Source organism: Strigops habroptila, chromosome 12, assembly GCF_004027225.2.
Source record: "Strigops habroptila isolate Jane chromosome 12, bStrHab1.2.pri, whole genome shotgun sequence".
Lineage (NCBI taxonomy): Eukaryota > Metazoa > Chordata > Aves > Psittaciformes > Psittacidae > Strigops > Strigops habroptila.
The window spans coordinates 3225637-3234751 of NC_044288.2; the positions used below are offsets into that span (position 1 = coordinate 3225637).

General features: G+C 49.2%; 1 long non-coding RNA gene across 1 annotated transcript; it reads left to right on the forward strand.

Annotated features, from left to right (window-relative positions):
• Window positions 1-353: 353 nt before the first annotated feature.
• LOC115615593 lies at window positions 354-8826 on the forward strand. The gene is made up of 3 exons (XR_003994093.1): window positions 354-439; window positions 1211-1216; window positions 8815-8826. It is a non-coding gene; the product is annotated as an uncharacterized LOC115615593 (long non-coding RNA).
• Window positions 8827-9115: the final 289 nt, after the last annotated feature.

Consider the following 9115-nt stretch of genomic DNA (forward strand, 5'->3'; position numbering starts at 1 on the left):
GTTCCTGGACAAGACTTTTCCATGCACAGATTCAGGTTCAGGACTGGCACAACATGGAGCTGGCTGTGCGGGCTCAAAAAGCTCCTCTCCTAATGAGTGGCTTTGTTAATTTGCTGTTTTAATTGGAAATCCACGGAGCTTGGCAGCTGCTGAGGAAGAAGACTGCTCTGGTGTGAGTGTCCAGCCAGGCACGAGGTCCTCCTTTAGCTGTGCTCTGCAGAAACTCCTTTCCATGCCTGTCTGAGTGCTATTGTAGTCCAAGAGCCCATCAACCAGTCCATCAGTGATCACAGAATCATAGAATCACAGAATAGTTTAAGCTGAAAGGGACCTTCAAAGCTCATCTTGTCCAACCCCCCTGTAGTGAGCAAGAACATCTTCAACCAGACCAGGTTGCCCAGAACCACATCCAGCCTGGCTTGGAATGTCTCCAGGCATGGTGCATGATGCTGACTTTTTTGATGAAATATCTGACCCTATTCCTCAACCCTGTTATGGAAAACTGTGAAAATTATTGTAAAAAAGGGGTGATTCTTGGTTGCCACCAGCCAGGGCTGGATGTGAACCCAGGCCTGTATCCTGCAAGTCACCATCTCATTGTCCTTTGTCGTGGTGTTAAATGATGGGCTCTGTTGGTCTGAGACTTTTTCAGGAAGAAGTTTCAATGCTGCGAATGGAGGGTTTGGGGATGTTTTAAATCTGTAGAAGCTGATGGGAAGCAGTCAGGAAAGGAAGAGCGTGGCTGATGAGTCTGTGTGAGATTTTTCTATCACTGAATTAATCGGTGTAGAAGATGAGGCAGACACACAATGAATTGTCTGCCTTTCAGAGCACTTGAACAGAAAATACACAGAGATTCACTCTTTGATGCTCCCTCCGCTCCCTTGCCTGGCCTGTTCTCTAGCTGTGCTGGCCCCACAACTGCTTTTCCTCTTTCTAGCCACATGCTTTGCTATTTCTTTTGCTTTTGTTCATCCTCTATCATAAGCTTTCCTTTCTGTTTCTCCCACCATCCCTTTAATCAGCCTGGTGGTCTGAGGCTGGGCCAGAACTCCCAGCCAAACCAGCTAAGAGTGCCTGGGATGAGTCCTGGTGAGCATGGCCACAGCATCCTGCTGCTTTGGGATGAGAGCCTGTAGGCTCAGGAGAAAGGGTTCCTCTCCTAGGAGGAAAGGATGGATTGATCACATTGAGGGTCTTTCTCCTTCAGCAGCACGTACCATGGACAATCCACTCCTGCTCTTATCCCTAGATGAGAGAGACCTTGCCCATGCAAAGCAGTGGCACCTGAGTCTTATAAGCATTGTTCCTGGAGCCAACACCCAGATCAGATCTTCCAGGAGCTGGTGACACCTGAAAGTGATGGAAAAGGCTGGCTGAGGCTTGAGAGAATGGTGGTTCCTGCCTGCAACTGGGCACGACATTGCTCTGGGCATCAGCCAAACTGGAACCAGGCATTGAAAAGTTACTGGCAAATACAGGCAGGGCACATGCAGAAGGGGTTAGTTGGCTTCCCCCAGCCACTTGGGAGGTACTGGGATGCACTGGGATGTATTGGGATTCAAGGCAGAGGGAAGCCTGCAGGCTCTTCTGCCATTACTGGAGCTGGGTGCAGTGTTTCCAGGGCAGTGAAAAGCATGGACTGAGACACCAAAATGCTCCCAGCACACCTTCCTCCTCCCCCAGCTAAAACATAGGAGAAAAGACCCTGCTATTTCCTTTTGAGATTCAGCATGACCTTTTCAGGTAGGGCTTTTCTTTAGTTCATTTTTAAGGAGTTTAAAGGAACACTTAAAATCTGAACAAAATCCATTCCTTTTTAATTTGCCTGGTAGGTTTTTTATTCCCATTGACCTAAATCCAATCCCCCCCCCCCCGTCACATCTTGCCCCAGGTTTTTTTTTTTTGTATCTGGCAATAAGCCAAAAAAAGGAAAAAGAAATAAGAAAAAGGTAAAAAAAGAACCAAGGAAAGATATTCACAAAGCCCCAGTTGTTACATTTTCTCTGAGTAGATTGATCCGAGCTCTCCTGCTCAGCTTCCTTTTGTATTCACACAATGAAGGTGCACTTTTCACTGCTGGTATAATTGGCTACAATTAAGCTGTGGACAAGATATTTGGTTATTATCCCCAGGAGACACAATTTGGGGATTAGGGGAGATATTGTGTCCTGAGCTCGCGCTGTCATCCTCTTGTGTGGCTGGTTATTGAATGTCTGTGTCACCAAGGCATGGGCTCAGGCAGACTTTCGCCCCTCTCCCTGAGCAATGCTCCCTTTGCATTTCAGCTGAGGAACTTGAAGGGCTTTGCAGGTCTGGGTTAAGTGGGGACAGCCCCACATTTTGGCCAGCTAAACAACATAGCCATTAGCATCAAGGATGGGAGTGTTGCAGAGGAGATTGGGGGGTGGAGAATGGCTTAACATTTAAGCAGGGTGCCCCAAACTGGGAGAGTTTCCTACCAGGGTGCTGGACCCAGCTCTGACACCCATGTGTGACCACATGCCTGCATAGCCCCCAGCATGGATGAGTCAGGTAACCCCAGGTAACTCTATGAACCTCACTTCTCAATGCTCCACATTATGCAGAAATTGGTTATCTTGATTTGACCCACACAACCTCCTTAGACCATCCACAAACACTGAGCCAGGGGATGTTTCCAGCCTGGGGATCCTCTGAAGCCCATCAGGGAAGGATCCACAGTCCACTGTGTGTTTGTGAATTCAATCCACACTTCGGAATTAAAGGTTTGTTCCTGGCTTGGGTGGCAACGGCCCCACTGGGACATGAGTTGTCATCCTGTGTCAAGAGGCCCAATGTTTTTCAAGGATTTGAGGGGAGAGGGATCACAACAACCAAATGGGAATCTCCTTGTTTCACATGATGGGGGTTTAATGCTTCATTTTCCTCTTTTGTAACCTTGTTCCCTGATGGATACTCCAGAGCTCGACCTTTGGCTCAGCTGAAAGTGCATTTGCATTGTTTTCCACCCACAGGCAGGTCTGACCTTGCAAAGAGCTGGCAAACCCTGGTTGCTTTGAGTCTGAATTTTGCAAATCTGAAGCAAACAACATATGCGCAAGCAGTGCTGGGATGGGGGGGCTGTGCCTGGAATGCCATTAGGGACCCCGGGATGTGGAGGAGGTCCCATAGCAGAGCCAGGTTGGAGCCAAGGAGAGCCAGGCCACCTCTCCCCCTGTGAGATATAGGGCAGAGTCATCTCAAAGCATCGCAGCAAATCACTGAGACCCCTCTTTGGGCATCATCCCCTCAACTTGGTTTGCACTCACCCCATCTGGGGCAGCTCGTCCTTGGCTGGAGGCAGGATTTCCTCCTCCTGGAGCCTGGGCTGCCTGCGGGATCTCAGGCAAACGCTGCCTTCTCCTTCCCTCCGTCCTCCCCAGCTCTTGCTGATCACAGCCAACATCCCCCCTTGCAGCATCCCAGCTTTGCTGGGTCTGCTCAGCAGATGCAGCCCATTAGGAGGCAGAACAGAGTGAGCGGGGTGATAGAGAGAGGGGAAATCAGCCAGGCCTCCCGGAGACACTCCATCTAACAGGCAGGTAATAATCAGAAGGTCACTGAATGAACAGGCTGTAAACCCAGCCTCTGCCCTGCATGGGGCTGTTTGTGAACCTCAGCAGCTTTTCCTCGTGTAAACAGCCGGAGATAAATAATCTCTGCTGCCCAGAGCCCACTCCTGAGAATTCTTCTTTTTTAGGGCATGTTTCCATTTCTACCCCTTGACCTTTCAATGGAGTGAGCTCTGGTGCTTGCAGAAGCGCCTCGACCCTGGGCAGGGCTCCCAGCAGTGCTGCAGCTAAAACACCCAGTACCGGGGGAGAAAAACCCCGCTGTGAGGGTAATGGAGGCCTGAGCTCCCTCCCTGGCTTCATATAAATCAGGGCTGCTTGGGAAATGTCTGACGAGACCATTCAGCAAGGAGTACGTCGGGGTTTGGCTAAATAAATGTTTCTGTCTCTATGGAGAATGTCACGATCCACCCATAAAACTACTGGGTAAAGCTCGGGTTTGGTTGTAAATTCGAGGAGGGATGTTCAGCTTGCTTTATTACAATAAAACAGGATTGTCCCTTTTTTTCCCTCCAAAAGGCTCTCCAGGAAGAGAGTTTGGAGAGTCTGTGTCTTTGACTTGCTGCATCAAATGATTTAGTCTGTGCCTCAGTTTCCCCGTCTGTGATGAAAGGATCAGAACAACTGCTCCCTACCTGATGAGGATCAGAGGGGATTCATTACCACACGGGGTCATTGCACAAAGAAAAAGATCCCTTTTCCACTTAGTTTGATGTTTGGAATAGTTCACAGATCGTCCTGGATGGGTTTGGGATTGAGCCCTTGGCCAGGTCTCAGCTCTGCAAGCTCCAGGAAAGAAACTGCTGAGCACAAGTGTCCTGAGTCTGATGCCTTCACAGCGTGCAGCCTCTGCACCTCTGCTTTGGGAAGCCTGGGATGAGGTGATGTGAGAAACAAACTCCTCCAGCTCCTTCTGTGCTGCTTTCTAAGATGCAGTCGTGTTTCCATCAATCAGAAGTGTTGGCATCCAGATCTCTGCAGAATAAAGGCAATTGAAACACAGGGGTAGCCCCTGCGCTGAGTGCTACAGGCTGGGGGATGCAAAGGTCTGATGGTTGCACTAAATTCAGGTAATATTTGTCATCTCCATCTTTCATAGTCTGTTGTGCCTCATTCTGCTCTCACTTGTACTCATGCAGATCAAGAGTGAACTCGGTGAGGCTGACAGGGTTGTGCTAATGGGGATATGACATGAGCTCTCAGGTGCAGAGACATGTTTTTCTCCAGCAGTGAACATCTTCTAACCCTTCCCAGCCAGGGACACACAAAATCGTCCAAAGGCATGTGGTCTGTCTCATCTGAGAGGAAATCACAGCCCTGTATCTCACCTGGAAATCCATCTTTGTCTTCCTCCTTTGATTGCTCCATCAGTATTTCCAGCCTGGATGGTTCTGGGAACTCTGCAAGCAGATGTGCTGGTCCTGAGTTAAAATGATGTGACAAGTTTTGAGTCTGTGATGCTGCAGGACTACCTAACTAGCACATGAGCTAATAGGGGTGTAGATATTTGCTCTGGACCGTGGGTAGACACATGATGGGGTTTTGCTTAAATGAATCAGAGTTTTTTGCCATATTAGTGGTTTCAATCCAGCAGTAGAGCTTGGACAATAGCTGATCTGGAATAGAGCTGTGTGGATATATAATACCTGCGTAAGGAGGAAAGCTGCTGGCACAAAGTTAAAACTGATCAACATTTCTGAACACATTTGAAACAGCCAAGTGAGTTTTATAGAGCTCTTGGCATTGTGTAGTTGCAATGGTTTTGATCTGATATTAAGTGCCCTAAAGCTGCCTTTAATGAATTGGGAAACCATGACTTGTCTTTGGTCATGTTGCTTCTAAGACAAATTATGTGTTGAGATTTGTGGCTGGAAAACAATAGGATTCAGTTCAGTGTCTTTGTTGGTACTGTAAGAGAAAGGCATCTTCAAAGGACTTGGGGGCTTGGAAATAGAGCTGGTTTCTCAGTGCTTAGGAGCAAACTTAGTAATTTTCTTGAAAATCCCTAGACACTGGTAACAGTGGGTGTAGTATGAAGCCTGAGAAGAGCAGAAGGGAAAAGGCATCAGCAATTCTGGTCCCAAGCTCTCAGCAGAGGCCTCCCTCTGTGCTGAAAATCTCAGCATCTATTGACAAGCTTCTTTTTCTGCTGGAAAAAGAAACCTTGCAGCATCTTTGGTAACTTGAGCATGAGACATGCTCGACTGATGCTACAAGTGGCAAATAAATCACACTTCCAAGCCCCACTCCCTCACGGTAAAGAGGGAGCTAACACAATAACGCTCTATATCTCTTTATGCACAAATGTCTCAGAGATGCCAAAAGAGAAGCACACATCAGGTCCCATTTGCATAACATTAAAGCTTATTTAAAATACTGCTGGCCAAGATGGGAGTCCTGGATGAGATAACTGATGTGTATTTATGGTCTTCTGGAGAGCAAGTGATGGGTAGTGATGAAGTGTGGGCTTGCAGGGAGAGGAGGGTTTCCTCTGCAAATGCCTTTGGCTGCTGAGGCAGAGCAGGATTCCAGTCTGGAGGGAATTCCAGCTGGAATTAACAGCTAGGCAAGGCACAGAGAGGATGCATGTCCTGTTCTGATCACGGTGAGGAGCAGAGCGCTGAACGTGGTCTTTCCCCACTGCAGGTTGGGTTGTCACAGGAGCCTGACTTGTCCCAGGGTGGGTGGAAGCTCTGGCACAGGCAGAGCCATAAAATCAGCTGCACAATCACTATTTCTTTGATCTTCTTGTAAGCTCTGTGGAGGCGATTCCTAATGGGGTGATGGAGGTGAGCAGGGAGGTCAGTAACCATTTGCAACCCAGTTCTTCAGCCATGTCTTCAGCATTACAGCAGAAGAACTGCTGCCGTCTCCTCTCCCAGCACCTTTCTAGATCCTACCATCCTTGGATGAGAGGCTGGTGCTGAGGAGGGATAGTGTCTTCTCCAGATGCTGTGTGCCCATACTAAGCTCTATGGCATCTCTGCAGCCCACACTCTCTGTAAAGATGCTTCCTGCTGGATCAGGGACACCATGAGTGGCCCAAGTGCTGCAGGACCAGCAGCCTCTTTGAGCAGCAATGCCTTTGCCCAGATGCTGTCTCCCAGGGACGTGCACATTTTGGTTTTTTCTCCTGGCTGCATCCCTCGCCCTGGACTGGAGCATCTCTTTTGCCTGACAAAGGCACAGTTTTGAGTCAGACGTTGAAAAGGTGAGATGTGAGATGCACATGCTGGTGGATGGGTTGGATTACATCTGCAATGACTTCAGTGAGCTGCAGGACAAGTGAAGAGCCAGGATCTGGGCCTCAGAGTTCCCAGGAAGAAGACAACATCACATTTTAGCCCAGACAAGCTGTCCAGAATCTGTGCTTGTTCCTTTGCCAGAGCCAGTGCCTTCCTCTCAGCTTCCTGGGGGTGACACAAGGTCTAGATTACATCCAGATGGAAGCAATCTGGATGTAAGTCATGGACGTAACTGGCTTAGGCAAAAACAACAGCCAATGTCACCAAAAGAGCCTGTTGCAGAGCTGAGGGCTGAACCTGTGCTCCCCAGCAGTCAAAGAGGGGCCAGTACACCAGACTTGCGCTACTGGTGACAAAGCAGCCACAACTTGGAGTTAATGACTCCTCTGGGGAGATGCAAGCCTGGAACAAAAGCAGGAGCTGAAAGGCAGCTCTGTGCAAGGAGAAGGGGAAACTCTAAGTCTTCTGGCAAAGGACAGTGCAAGGGGATGTGTGCGGAATGGAGCATGCTCTGGCATACTGATCAGAGGAGAGGTTTCAAAGGTATTGTAAGAGAAAATGTTTCCAAAGCTTTCACCCTCCCCTGCACAGAGGTGGGTGGCAAAGTACAGCGGCAGAATGAAGATCAGGGCAGCATCAGCTGCTCTGTGCAGGGACCCCAGCACCCCACATCCTGCGTGTCCCCGTGATGCAGGGGGTAACATGCAGCCTTGTACTGGGCAGTGACAGCCCCAGCTCCTGCAGCCCAGGCCTGGGGTTTCACTGCAGCACAGTGTGGGTTTCCTCTAAGGTGAGCTCTCCAGTCACCATTGTACACTAAGAAATCAGTATTAAGAATAATTGCTGTTGCTGCTACAATTATAATAACAGCACTGCAGAGAAAGGAATACCAGATTTCTATAAAGCTGGTGTATAAGTTTTCATTTGCTTGTGTGGAATTTTATGAAAGAGAGGGATAATCTTGTGTTATTATAACTCTGGTTTGCATCTGTACCCCAGACACTAACCTCTTCCTGAGCTGTAAAGCAGATCTGGTAGGAGGAAGCTGCCTATTCCCAGATTCCTGATGAAGTTCAGGGTTTGAAAGCAGCAGCTGTGGGTCTGTCAGATTGCTGACTTCTTTATAGGTTAGAAAAGGGGGGGAAATGGGCGGGAGGAAGGGAGGAGGCTGTACTTTTAATAATGAGGCTTGTGCATTTCAAAAATGAGCATCAGAGGAGGCAGAAGAAAAGAGAAATGTGGTGTTTGTAATATATTTTACATAGTCACCATTTCCAGACAGTGATAAATGGGTTTCGCAACATGCGTTCAGCTAATGGTGGCAAAAGCCTCAATAGCAATAAGTGGAAAATGCCCACACCCGACTTTTCATTTATTTATTTATTTTCTGATAAAGAAAAACGTGTGTGTTTGTGAGTGTTTTACTTCGATGAAGTTGCAAGTGGCTGTGAGCTGCCAGAGGAGCACATTCCCAGTGGAAGAGGGGCTGCTCCTCCACAACCTGGAGGCAGGAGGGAAAGATGATGGATGGAAACACATAAATAGTCCAGGGGAGAGACCCAAGACAGGTCTCCCTGCCTGAAGGGATGTTTGCAGTGGATACAAGCCAAAGTTGACCCTGGGACAGGAGAGCAGACTGGTCTGTCCCATCCTCTCCTGCTAATAGCAGTTAAGTCCTTTCTCTTCTGCTTTCCTGCTCCAGCAACAACTCCAGGAGCCCACAATTCCTGTTTTTGCAGGAAAAGTGGGTCTAAAGCCTGCATTTCTTCAGGCTTGGAGCCCTCAGACTGTGGGAAGAAGTGTCTCCAGGCATCTCATGACACAAAGTTACTCCAGAAAGGTGCTGTGATGTAAAAGACCTGGACCACATGGTGGCTGCACTAGGAGCGGAGAAAGGAGCATGAGCAGCAGTCGAGGGAGGGGATCCTGCCCCTCTGCTCTGCTCTGGGGAGACCCCCCCTGCAGTCCTGATCCAGCTCTGGGGCAACAGCACAAGAGGGACGTGGAGCTGCTGGAGCGAGGCCAGAGGAGGCCCCGGAGCTGCTGCGAGGGCTGGAGCAGCTCTGCTCTGGAGCCAGGCTGAGAGAGCTGGGCTGGGGCAGCCTGGAGAAGAGAAGGCTCCTGAAGGGGAGACCTTAGAGCAGCTCCCAGAACCTAAAGTGGGGATGCAGATGGGACCATACACCCAGCTCATGCCCTGTGGCTGGTAGGTGGGGACCAGCACCAGCACTTCAGGCATGAGGAGTAGCCACATCCAGCTGTGCCTGGAGGGATGCC